This window comes from Malurus melanocephalus, unplaced genomic scaffold, assembly GCF_030028575.1.
Source record: "Malurus melanocephalus ecotype Western Australia unplaced genomic scaffold, MMel_1.1 scaffold_155, whole genome shotgun sequence".
NCBI classification, from domain to species: Eukaryota; Metazoa; Chordata; class Aves; order Passeriformes; family Maluridae; genus Malurus; species Malurus melanocephalus.
In genome coordinates this window covers 709,113-723,149 of record NW_026623387.1, presented here as the reverse complement: position 1 = coordinate 723,149, position 14,037 = coordinate 709,113, and the positions used below count along the sequence as shown (strand labels likewise).

General features: G+C 37.6%; 1 long non-coding RNA gene across 1 annotated transcript in view; it reads left to right on the top strand.

Annotated features, from left to right (window-relative positions):
* Positions 1–10,913, top strand: part of LOC130576808 (uncharacterized) — a 61,477-nt gene extending 50,564 nt beyond the window's left edge. The window contains exon 3 of the long non-coding RNA XR_008965711.1: positions 10,713–10,913. This is a non-coding gene — a long non-coding RNA (uncharacterized LOC130576808). The remainder of the gene's footprint in view (positions 1–10,712) is intronic.
* The last annotated feature ends 3,124 nt before the right edge of the window (positions 10,914–14,037 follow it).

Here is a 14,037-nt window from a genome sequence, read left to right as displayed (position 1 = left end):
CATAATACTTCTAGCACTCTAACCTGTGTTTTTCTACTAGACCTGATTTTCTCAACTCTTTTCACATTTTCTAGTAGTCAGTGACTGCAGCCTTTTAAAGACTGCATTGCAAGTATCTGGGACAGTAGGAAAGGCTTTGCCAGGAAAAAACATACAAGAATACCAAAGTGTTACTTAAAAATAACATTACTTTCTGGACAGATGTGAAAGAGCTTACTTTCATATTAGTCYATGTAAGCCTACATAATCTCCTATCAATCCGGAACCTAAAATACATGCTTTGTGCATCACTGCATACTCGTTTAACAAAAAGTTTGATAATATGCCTTGGTCTGCTATGGATGACTGAAATTCTGAAGAAACCATGTACTGCAACAAGCTCACAGAAGTATACAATTTATGGTGAGATTTGACAAATGCTCTGTGCTTCTCTGAGAGCTTTTATAGCACAGGAGATAGCATGGTGAATATGAGTGGTAAAATGCCTGCTGATTTTAATAAAATCTAAGTTGTATAAATGATGGCTGCATTGAATCTCCAACCCTTACTAGGTACCAGCCCCTCCAGGCACTGTCATTTCCCAGTATCTCTGTACTTCCAGTTTTAAGAGTCCCATAAAATGAAATGGTTTTATTTTATTTTTCATTAATTATGCTTTCACCAGTCCAGCTACTCAAGTCTATTGCTCTGTTTTTATGTAGCAGATGGTCCAATGGAACTGACTTTTCAGTCTGCCTACTGTCACCCCTTAAACCAAAGTTTCATTTAYAAGTGTCCAGTATCACACCCTTTAGAGGTCAAAGCAGACTGAATAGAGGCAAACCTCTCTRGAGAGGTGGTAAAACATCTCAATAAATGAAAGAAATTTCTGTCAACTTYCAGAACTTCCCTTCAAACTACTGCTATTTATAAATGCTACCTTGACATTAAGGACTTTTCAAGGCTGATACAGTCTGGTTTAGCAGAAGGATATGCACTTGATGCAGAGCTTGGAATCTGGCCCTAAGTTACAACAAAGCTGAAATGAATCAAAGCTTCATAACKAATATTTAACAGAACAATGACAGTTTGCAATGTTAAAATAATCATTAAAAAAATCTTAAAATCACATTCRTTTCTACAAACACCAAAAAGAAAATTCTAGCAAAATCACAGACAACTCTATGCTACCTCTGTATCTCTTATTCTCCCCGCCTAGCATAAGTAATATAAAATACAAAATAGCTGACTGAATGCGGCAATATTTCCTGTTTGCCACGACTGTCCAGTGTTAAAGCTGAATATAAAATATTTCATTCCTTTAACATTTACTTTAAGCTTCAAAAACCAGTACATTTAAAATAAACTTTCACTGAAAGCTTTATTTCATGTCTCAGCAGTAACTAAGTCTATTACAATAACATGCATGAGATCTAGAGGTTCAGCAGAAGGATAAGTGTATCTTTTATATCCACAGCAGGGAGATAGCTATTTCATCCTCTTTCAGGATGATTTATTCAATAAATGGAGAAAATAAAAATTTTAAAATGCACTGGGTTTTTTTTTCCTGCATCTCAAGGAACAGCAGAAATCTCAGAAAATTAAGAAAATTAACTCCACCATAGATAGTACAATAACAGATATTTTGGAACAACAAATGGAATCTCTTGAAAAAAGATTATTGCAAAGCCTTCCATAGTTTGGGTGGTTAAATCAAGAAAGTCTGTCCTCTCTTCCCTATGGCTTTGTACTTCTTCCCTCATCTTTTTTTTTTAAATCCATCTTCATTTACAGAGAAGTTTATGAATTGTTCCATTCAGACAGGGATTCATACAGTTCATATCCAAAGACAAACTCAATCTACTTTTGGTACATTAATTAGCAGAAAAAATTATCTACTGGGAATTTTAAAAGCTCAAAYTGAAGTTTAAGCAGAAGGGGTTTGAAAGCATGAAATACCAAAGTATAAAGAAGTTAAAAGACACACAGAGTTAAAAAAGAATCAGGTCATTCTCTGTATTATGATTTTTCATAAGCCATAGTGAACAGTACAAGCAGTACCAGCAATTGAAARGGGACTATCTATAAACCAAAATCTTTGGTTTTCCATCTGACACCTTATCTGAATCMCTTTCTTAATCTCTTGAGTATATTTCCTTGAATTATAACAGGAAAAGTGAAAGTAGGTTAAAATTTAGCATGAAATCTTACATTTTCCCTAGAAAGTTTGGTGGCCTTAATTTCAGAAAATGCAATTGCAGCAGGAAACGAACAGAAGAAAAAAAGTGGTGCTTAGTCTCTGCCAGCTTTATAGATCCAACAGTACTGTAGTGACTAATGCTGACACTTTGAATACTTTCAGGAGTTCTCATTCCCTGTAAAATTTTTGCACCAATACTGGAAAATGGCAAACAACAGTGTCAGGAGAGGTCAYGGTAACTGCACACTCTCTAATGAAAGTTTTGTTTCATGGTGAAAACCTAGAAAATCTAGCAAAACAAAACTCACATAAAATGTTTTGATCACTAACTCTCATGTTTGTACCTTTTGAATAGTACTTTCTAAAAGAAGAGATTTTGACAGCGTCAGGAAAAATGCCACTACTGAAATTCATAACACAGACTGTGAGCAGATGTCACAAGATGAGAACAGAGCCCTGCAACAAAGGAAAGTGACCACACACAGTGATAGCTTATGAGGATGAAGCAAGCATCACTAAGAACAAAAAACAATGAAAGCATAAAATTATCCTATTTTCTCATCCAAATTTCTCAACAGCTTCATTCAAAGCCCCTTCTAATAAGCTGGTAATTAGGAACATTTTAACTCTACAATTTAAGATGAAGAAACCATGATAATAACAATCATAAGGCCATGCTTAGATGATGTAGGTTCTATTAACATGGCATGTATTTACTTGCTGATTTTAAACAGAGCTCTTTTCGCATTACCCTGAACCAGTGTGGATTTAAGGTCTCCTTAAACCACATTTAGGAAGGCACTGTGTGCAAAGCAATAAAAGCAGTTATTCAGTAGGGTTTACGAGGCATACAGGGTCACATCTGGTTGACTTTTTTTTTATATTTGGTGTTTAGGTCAACTTTATAGACCTACACCTAAGTACATTTAAATACACATTTTCTATGTTGTTTGGAAGGCCAGCATATGTCCTCAATTTTCCCCTGTCTACATGTATATGTATCTCATAATGTATGCCCAATGTTTCAGTGAAGATAAATAGATGCACAAATTCAGTTGTCTTCCATTAGCTGCATTTACTCATGGTCATCAAAAAAGARGTTTCTAATCCCTCTGACTAAAAGCTTAATGCTCTTTTTCCATTACCATTTATTATTACATGCAGGCAACGAACATGCAGGTTTAGATACTGAGCTTAGGCACGATCCTATAACTTATAAATACATTCTGGGGAGCTGTTAAAAAGTAATCAAAAAGGTGCATTACCCGATAAAGTGAGATCATAAAACTATACACTTTAGTCACTTCAAAGAAATTAATGTATTTCCCCAGACTCCTTTTGTAAGATCCCAATCATCCAAATAAATGACCTGTGAAATAAACCTCTGTCTAAATTAGTCTATAACCTTCAAGTCTTTCCCCCACCAAAATCTCTCAAGTCTTTACCACGACCACATTCCTCCCATAAAGCAATCTCTAATTCACAGGTTTACTCCTTGAGGAACATATCACAAAGGAACAGTACAATTTCTCCATTATTTACTTTTGGTTTAGGAAAGACATCACAGGAATGGCCAAAGCACCATGAGACTGCRGAGAACTGGTTACCATTGCAAAATGCAGCAGTCTGATACTGCAAACATCCTCTCAAGAATATGCTTCTCCTGGCCATTGTGTAACTACTGAGTTGGCTTATCCCCAAATTTATTCAGAAACTGTGAAACTGCAGTCAGTATCCATAATAACTTGCAGCAATGAAGGCCCTGGTGTATAGTGTTCAGTGTAGAAAACACAAAGGGGAACACAGCACTACTTGAACACTATTTCTCATATGCCATTTCTTTTAACACCACATATTGTTATTCCAGATATACATTTAACTACTCATTAAAAATTTCTTCTGTAGTTTACAAGGAGAGGAGCCCACACAGTTCTGGAATACATAACTTAAATYGCAGTATTTTAGTTGTGTACCACAGACGTAAGTCATTTGCTAATTGGATTCTTACATTTGGACATCAGCCTTTAATCTCATGCCTCATTGCCCAGGAAACAGTTGCATTTGTTCTGAGCTTCCTAATTGTGATATATCTCTCAAATAGTATAACAGTCATTCAGACTCACCTGATGCTTAAGATCTTCCCATTTGAAATGTGGCCTGAAGACATGCAAGGCATTTTGCCTGCAAAGTGTCCTTCCTCTCATGGTGTCCTTTAGATGAYGTTCACAAGAAAAGTAGGACGTCAGTGATCATTGTGTCCCATGACTCCAAGAGAAACAGGTTGAAAAGCAAATCTACATGAGCAGATAATGAAAAAAAAAGTTAACTTCCTTAAACTTTTGCATAGTAAATAAATATTCAATGCAATATTTTCACAAGAATCAGAAATTTCTAAAATTGGTTGGTTTAAATACAACAGGGTAAAATACCACAAGCAAGGTAGGTCCACTCATAAGTTAGCATATCCCTGCAGCAAGTCAGTACATAAACTGGTTTACTTTTGATCTTAAAAGTTCATTCGTTTCATCTCTACCAGTCATGAAATTCACAAAATAAAAAAAAAAAAAAGACACAGAGACCCATTTAAAAAAAAACAGGGCACAGTAATACTAACTTTCCAGCTAGGTGAAAGTGGTTAYAGGCCTTGTGAGGCATTAGGCAAGTGCACAGCAGACTCACAGCCATATCCCAAATCCAGCATGGGATTGTTGTACATGTGGGCCACACTCCTGCCAAGCAGATCCCCCTGCACCTGAGCAGGGTGGCACAGCCCATGGCTCCTGTTCCATCTCACATGTCCAGCCACAGATTCACTGTGCCAKGGCTGAAAAGCTGAGAAGGTGGTGGGGAAAATGGAAGGATGTTTGCCTGCAGTAAATTAATGGTTTAAGGATGGTGCATCATTACTTCAGATTAATCTGATTTTTTTTTTCCCTGCCCTAAAATTGTTCATCTCCTCAGCTGCTCTCCAGTGCTTGCTCTGCCCACCCCCTGTCCTCAGCCCTGGGCAGCTCTGCAAGAAGAGGGAGACAGCAGAGCCATATAATCTCTATTACGGTGAATCCCTGATCACAGACCTCCATTCAGAGATGGTTTTTTTACATAGGAATGCAATTTGAAAAGATAAACTTTCAGATCTCCTCCATAAATACACAAGAATTACTTTAACAGGGTAACAAAAACTTATCAGCTGAAGTCCTGTCCTGTAACTCCTACAGGGTTTGTAAGATTAAATTCAGTGTCTTTTAAAAGTCTCACGACCATATAATTCTTTACTTTTAAGCTGCTTTTSCACCATCTTTCAGTCCCAGAAGTTCCTTCAAACCATGCAAATACATTTTTGAAGCACGGATTAGGTCTCTCATGTTTAATAAAAAGTCTACTTAAATTATTTTTCAGCTTTGTTATCACTAGGTATTGTGAAGTCTTTCAATGAACTGAACATATCTCTATTCTGTTCAAACAAATCCACTCCAATATTAACATTTTTTAGGATTTATGTAGAATATAACCAACACACATATTGCACACCCAGACATTGTTCCACGGTAGCAAAGCAAACCAGGATCTTTTGATAAATTCCCTGCTGTATTGCAAGTCAGAATCATACTTCAGTTCCTTTATTCTGTTTTGCGTAACATTATCCACAACACTTTCATTGTTTGGTTTTCAGGATTATTACGGTCAGGGCTTACTCAAGTCTACAATCAAATTGTCTCACACCACTTCTCTCCCTAAAGAAAGGGCTGAATAACTCAAAGGAGCCCAACCCTCATTTTCATTCCTAAACTTGCATCACAAGTTTGAAAACCATTTTGCAAAGCCACTCACCTTATAAACCTTTAGCATTTGATTTAACCCTGCAAGGCAGGGCTCACACTGTGCTGGTGACCAAGCAAGGCCCCCCAAGAAGGGGACTGGACCAGCTCTGGTCAGAGTGCCCCTCTCCTCCTGGCATTGCCTGACAGAGCTCCAGGGAGGTGACAGGCACGGGCAAAGCTCACAGCAGATGAGCTGGAAGGGCCTCACCTGTCAGAGACCCTGTGGAAGAYGCAGAGGTTGCTCTGCCCCAGCCATCAGCTGAACTTTTCCTGAGAGCAGCTCTGCACTGGGGAGACATCTGAATTCAAGGCGACACCATAAAATATCTCCTTCCCCCCTCCTCCCATCTTTGCGTGTRTGCTGTGCTATCAGCCTTTCAAATTATCCCTCAGTTTGCTTCCAAGCTCACCTTTTGATGGCCAGGCCACTCATATTTTGTTTTTATGCAGAACAAAACCATAGCATTGATTGATTTCTAGTTAATGKCACATCCTAATTCTGGTTTTATGTCCAGCTCTGTAGGAGAGATCTTACATTCTAATCAATGTGCTTTCATGGGATTTTATTTTGAATTCATTAATAGATCTTATTTTCTCTTATAAACAATGTCCATTTCTTTCTGCCTACAGGGTCTATATTTTGAGACTTAAGTATTTGATTATAAYACTATTAAAACAAACAAATCTATAACCATTTAATCTGCCTGAGGAAGAAAAAAAACAACACCCCACTGCTGTTCCGGGCTGCTAAAACTGGTGTACAGCTATACATCTTCTCTCTGTCTCTCAAAAAATTGATTTTTAGAGCTTTGCCATGAGCCTTTGCAGTGCTTAAGACAAATGGATTGTATTATTGAATCCAGCCCTCAGGAACCTTACTTCAAGATAAATCAAAATCAGAACCATTCTTTCCTGCAGGCCCACTAAAAACTTGTGTAGAAAAATAATTAACAGCTTCACAAAAACAAAATAAAGTATGAGTTTTATGTGACTAGAGCCACATATAGACCACTAATAGCATGTTTGTAATGACTAAAGGGAGAATGCAAATAATAGAAAAATACTAATAACCCTCAGGTACAAGGACAGTCATCTCCAAGTAGGAAAAATCAACTAATAAATTGTGTAATATTGTMATTTATATGTAGCTGTCAACTGCTTCAATTTCATTTTTTCCAAGGTCTGGAAAAAAGATCACCTTCTGCTAATTAATTCAGAAAAACCTGTTGTAAAAATCACAGACTTTCTGAAAATTGAGCATTTGCTGTGSGCTCATTAAAAACCTAGTTAGAGAAAAGAAAAATCAATTTCCAAGTTCAAAATAAAGGGTGACATCATTCAGCTATGGCAAACCATCAGTATTTACATATATAAAGAGAGTTCTCTCCATAGGTACACAGATATACAAATGTTATAGAAGTAACTGCCCATAGGCTTAGTGACTCATATTGTCACACACACACCCATGGATAATTAATACAAATGAGCTAATCCTTTGCTGGTTTATAGCTGTACAGCCCACAAGCTGGTGTCAGTATAGCTGGTTCTTCACTCCCTTGCATTTCTAATCTGCTGCTGTGCAAAGCACTGTCAGATGAAGCCCAAGGCTGCAGAGGCTTCCCTGCAGCTGTAACAGCCCTGGGTGGGCCCCGGTTCTGTGCCCCTCCTCTTGAACACATTGAAGCTGTTTGCACTCATTTRTTCCAGGTGGCTGTGGGTCCTCCCACGAGGTCATCAATGGAGACTATAACTCATCATCCATAACCATCCTGCTCACCTGCTGGAGCCCCATGACCAATACAAGATGTTTATGAGCATCTGCAAGAGGCAGCTGCATCAATCTCTGCTTGCCAGGAGAATCCTATTGGGGACTTGAACCTGAACACTTGTAGGAAAATATATAAACATTAGTATGGGAGGGAGAGGCATAAGGGGCTTTAATACTTGGTACTATGGGCATTAGTAACAGATTTTAGATTTTTGCTTATGTTACCAACAGTACTCTGGGTCACTCTTGGGTGTGTAAAGAATGTATTGTTCATTTCCTCTGCAAAATGCAGCTGAAAGAATACAAGAACATTCCCTGAAATCTGCCTCTTTAACCCACTATTTCTTTAATTTCCAATTTATAGGAAGATGTGGCTGGTTTTATTGTTGTCACTTCACCTGTCCTCACCAATTCATATTCAACTAAAAATGGCCAACAAATTAGTTCAGGACCCTGATTCGACCTATGAGTCTGCCAGATTTGGCAGCTGGGTGGAGGGATCAGCTACAAGGAGGCAGTGAGAGATTYTGAGGTCACTGAGCACAGTTTCTTGAGAAAGCTGCTCTTCATGGAAAATGTAACTATCGAGGTTTGGCCTGTCTACCAGCTTGGGGATGAATACAGCTTCAGAGCATACAAAGTTTGGCCCTCCACAGCTTAAGCTATCCACATTTGCCTCTAACTTTAGTTTTAACTTGAATCTCTGAGGCTTCAGCGTTGTTTTAGCTGTGTTAGATCAGATCTCCCATCTTAGATGTAAATGACATTCCATTTTCACCCAAGCAGGGGTCCCTGAGGTCCTCTTGACCCAATCAATTAAAGAACTTACCTTTCTTGTGGTCAAGCTACAAAAAAGAGTTACATTTACCTTTGATGCATTTAACCAACCTACATTTGGTCTCTAAGAGCTGAAAGGTAGAGCCATATCTCAAGGCCTTTATTTGCTCTATGACTTTTTCAAAAGAAGTTGCCCATATAGGATTTCTCTAGCATGCAGTCAGAAAGCTCCACACAGGTTCTGAGGGTGCAGGAGAAACCAACTGGACCCAAAGGGTGCCATATTCCACTTTCTACACATGCAAAACCTGGGGTAATGCTACACACCCACCCACTCGCTGGGAGGTCCTGCAGGGTGGTACTAATTATGGTTACCTAATATCAGCAGTCCAAGATCCAACTCTGACTGGGACAGACACATGTGGTGGGTTTAAGAAACCTKCCTCTTCTTTGGAGCGCCTGATAAATCACAAATGCTGCTAGTGCTCTGTACTTCTGGATACAAAAAGCTAGTAGATACCCTAGAAACTGGTCTTTAAAACACACATATAGGTAATTTTTCACACTTAAATTGGTTGTTAGAATTTGAGGATATAATCTTCCTTTTTATTCAATGTGTCACAGCAGAGAATACCATGGGATGAACAGAAAAAGCTGAGACAGGAAAAAGCTGAGTCTTGGTTGCRTATCTGATGCAGATGAGCATATACTGAGTGGTGCAAATCACAACCCTCTTCATTCAGATTTATAATAATGATGATTGATGATGATGAAGTTCAAGTTACTGTTCTGGTATTTTATTATGAAATATTGTTCATTTCAGCCCATATCTGTGTTCAAAAAGAAACAATCTTACAAAAACAGTTTTATTCCCTTCAAATATTGTTTTTTAATTCTTTCTAGTAAAGAACGAGTCCAACACTTCTATTTTTGTCACTAGACAAAAACTGTTTTCCTCTTTTGTAAGAAGCAATACCAGATCTCAAATTCTGTAACAAGCTGTAATCAGGTGGTGAAAATGCAATGAAGAAACAGGACCAAAATTCAACACTAGTCACTCCAATTTTCTATAAGATTCCCGAGCACTCAAAGTTTCCTATTTCAGATCAATGCATAAATATATTTTAATTTTATTGTGACATTCACTAGGTTCCCAGAAGCACTCAGAGCTGTAATTTGCCATTTTAGTCTAAATGAAAGCAGTACATTTTGCTCTCACTTAACCACATAACCTCATTGACTTCACTGAAACAAGGAGCATGAGAACAAGTCAAGCCTAAGTGCAATCACAATATGTGTACAGAATGCTGTATGTGCTATTTACAATGCAATGACATTTTGCAATTAGAGGTAAAGCTGATCMTACTACATTAGAGCAAAAAGATAATTTTGTCAAAGAAGCAGCGGAATACATGATGTATTGCTGAGCTCTGCTTTAGTGTTTTCCATTTGTTAGCATTTCTATTTGGTACTGACAAAACTATCAAGTTCACAAAAAAAATAACACTACCTTAGTGATGTGCTGCAAGGTTAAAAGATGGCTACAGCATATTAAGGTTCTCCTGTTTAATTAAAATCAGGTAATGGAAAAGGAAWTTTTACAACCTTTTTTGGAAATATTTTCCATATAGAGAGAACATATAAAGGCATACTATATAATTGATCAATAGAACAGTATTTCGAGGCAAATGCTAGAATGCTAAACAATGAGTACTATTTGCTGCAACTCCATTTACCAGATATAACTGTTCCAAGCTCTTTAAGTGATCTTTAGAGGTTGAATTTTCACATCCCCACACTCATGTTCTGAAGAGAATGCTCAGCAGCCACTTCACCTCCTCCTCACCCAGAGCCCCCAGCCCTGTTCTGTCTCAACAGCTCATCATGGATCACACATCTATCCAAGCATTCACGGTACAATGGCTTCATAAAATCACCCAGAACTCCTGAGTTACATCTTTACAAAGTCCCCTACTGCCAGACAATAGTGTAAATGTATAAAAATATCCACATAGGCATTTTGCATTGTAGCTCGGCAACAGAAAATACAGTAATTATAAATAATGAAGTCTCTGTGAGGCTTCAGAGATGGGAAAACTGAAAGGCAYTTAAAGGAAACACCCCTCTGCCTTCCCCACACAGACATCTATTTATTGRTGCTTTCCAGGAAAGGCTCAACCTGAGAGTGAGGAGAAGCAAGGAWCTAGACGCTCCACCCACTCTGTCTCTGCCTCGCAGGGTGAGGATCCCTTTGGGAATCAGACTTTAGGAGGAGCTCAAAGCAAATGTAACTTCTGCTCTGTGAGCCGACAGCAGCAGTGCGGAGAAAAGCGTGCACAAGGCAAGTCCTGTAACTGGGATCTACAGCTTTGGGGGATGTGTCCTTTGCCTATCCTACATCACTGATGCAAATCTTTGTAGGGATTAGATTACTTTGTTCTCTTCTCTGTGCTTTCTATTAAAGCATGTTTGCAAATGATTAAAATCATTTCCAGTTAGTCTCCAATGATAATGTGAAACAAACATTTAAAGTGCTTTAGATGGTAAATGCAGAATTTAGACCCATTTTCCTCAGACAGAATTGAGAGGAATAAAGCAGGCCCAATAAAGCAAGGACAAGTCAACTCACAGACACAACCTCAACTGGCTAAGGCAAAAAAGTATTTTGCTGGCAAACATGAAGTGTTCCCTGTCCATTRTCTGTGCCAAAGCCACATGGTTGTGGCTGGCCACAAAGCAGAAACAGAATTCCAGATCCATCTGAGGAAAATTAGATATCCACCACAGCTTCCACAAATCTCCAATTTGGCAGCTTTCTTACTGGCAAGTTAGAAAGGAAAAACAAGTAACTATATGGATATACCCTCCTTTCACTCCATTCTGCAAAATTACCTGGCCATGAAGAGGAAGACAGATTTTAAAAATATGAAAACTTTAACAATATGAAAAGCTACATCTTAAGCCTGGACTTTAAATTATATGGTATACTGAAATGTCATGATTTCATTATCAGCAGGTTTAAAAAAAACAAGTACCCAGTGGCTTAGTGGCCTGGGAAKAACATTTGGTGAGGGTTGCTCACTGAATTTTGCTCTAGCATAGCTCTGATTAGTTTGAGRTGCAAAAAATAGGTTGTAATTTGTTAAAGTAGGTCCCCAGTTTTGGGAAAATAAACATTGTTCTATCCCCCTTTGACAGAGATAGCAAACRTCACCAGCACAGTTGTGGGAAGAGAATATAGAATGGCCTCGCACTGCTCTTCCCAAATTCCTGACCAAATTGTATAAGTAATCCAAAAAACCGTAGGARAAGGAAATGCCTTTCAATTCAGTCATTACAGCTAACTGCAAATGCACGACAAATTACCATTTGTGATGTTTTACCAAACTAGTTTTAAAATCCTGAAGTGATTGGATGTAATCTATTACTGGAATAACAACACGAGCATTATTATGAAGTGTATTTCACTGAAAGGTACAGCTACTCACAGCATTTATATTACATTATTTGGCACTCTGTGTGCACATTTGTCACTTCTACAGCTGTCCCTAACAGGGTCATTTCCATAGCAGGCCTATCGTGGCTTATGCTTCAAGATGAAATGAAGTTTGCAATAGCACTCTAAAAATATTCCATATTATAAAATCACTGAGTAGAGTGATTTGCTTGCTATGTGAGATGATTGGATAGTCTGCTCTGAAAAGCTCAATTTCACTTCTGTTGATATGCTTTTAAAGTGCTTAACCTTATTTCTAGTATGGAAAACATGTTTTCTGATCTGTCATTAATGTTCTAGAGAGGGTAGAACTTCTTTTCTCTTTAATCACCATCATAAAGTTCACAAAATTGTTTCAAACTACCTTAAGTTTGAGAGKCTAACCCAAAATTTAACAACAGAAATTCAGCACTCTGTTTAGACATGACAAGGACATCTGAAAGCTAGGGAACATGAAATAAATGTCCTATTACACCTGTCCTATGAGGCAGTTCATCAAATTAGTAGCACATAGTAATTAAAACGCTCAGTCAGACTTTTAGCTGATGACACATCTCTCCTTGACCCCATGGCCGCAGCAGAACTTTCAGTGCCTAACTTCACAGGCTGGATGAGCAAGAGTCTATTACAAAGGGAACTTCTAGATCAAAAGAGAAAATTTGAAATAAAATGCTTTACCATAAGTACTGGAGATATATTTGAATTAAAAGCATTTATGAACAATAATTTCAACTATTTATGTCCTGCACTACCTGCTGGCATCTCATTAAATCAGATCCTATTAAATCAAGTTACATCCCCAAACTTAAAAGCTTACAGAGTAATGAAAAAAAACAAAGCCAAATGAAGCAAATTACATAAAACTATAAATAGAGAGGAAAATATGCAAAGTAGAAGGATAATGGAAACTAATTAGTGTCTTTTCTAAGTAAGGGAGAGAAGCAMTGTTTGTGAGATGATATTATATAGCAGACAAAAGAACAGACGCTATTTTAGGTATACAGCACCAGCAAGGCCTGAAAAAGAAGCCACAGACTTCAGCCTAAGGGCAGCTTGCAAACAAATCTACATGTTTAAATTAATTATGGTAATCATTTATTAAATTTGAAAGAAAAAGCACCTTTGGAGAAGACGGTAGTGTTAGCAAAAAAGGAGATGATTAAGTCCTGTGGGATAAGCTTGACAGATAACCAATTAATTACTATCCTTGGAACACTGACGATGTCCTACACAGAAAAATGCAATGTATCATTAAAAGGGTATCTATTGAATACATGATTTGTATCCAAGAGTACTGAGAAATTTCTTTTCCACACTCATCTCACATGGATGGATAATGTTAGAGATGAAGCTGTGTTCTCACATTATCTTCTATAAAAACTTTCTGATGTCAACAGTAGCAAGAAACAGAAGGTTGTTAGAAGGCAGGGAGAGGAATCTCTGGAAAAATTATTTCACCATATGACCTACTGGCAASAGAAATTATCATATAAATATAGCATTTAGTTGATTGCTGTTTTATACCAATGTAAAAGTCAAATATATTATGTTCTTGTTAATGGACTTGCTTGAAACAGATTGGGTCAAACTACAGATATTAATACACCACAGTCCACCCAGAATATCTCTCAGGTTTTATTTTATCCAAGTTGTTCAAGGAACTTTCAAAAGAAAGTATTCCCTGAGACACAAATATTAATTTACTTTGATACAGAGATTTTTTTTTTTCCCCTCTCTATTTTTGCTCTTTTAAAAAAGAAAGAATGAACAGATTTTTGGAAACAAAAGTGAATCGGTCAATAGATTTGCCACAGTAAAGGGGTGGAATAGAAGATACAGCAAAGCAGAAGTGTAATGATGAGCCTCCTGAGAATGTCAGTGTCTCACTCAAACCCAGACGAGTCACAGAAATTAAGTTCAGGACGATTCCAGTGACATTTGTGTCTAATAAGGATAATGGTACCATAACTGCATATGAATAAGAAATACCCYTACT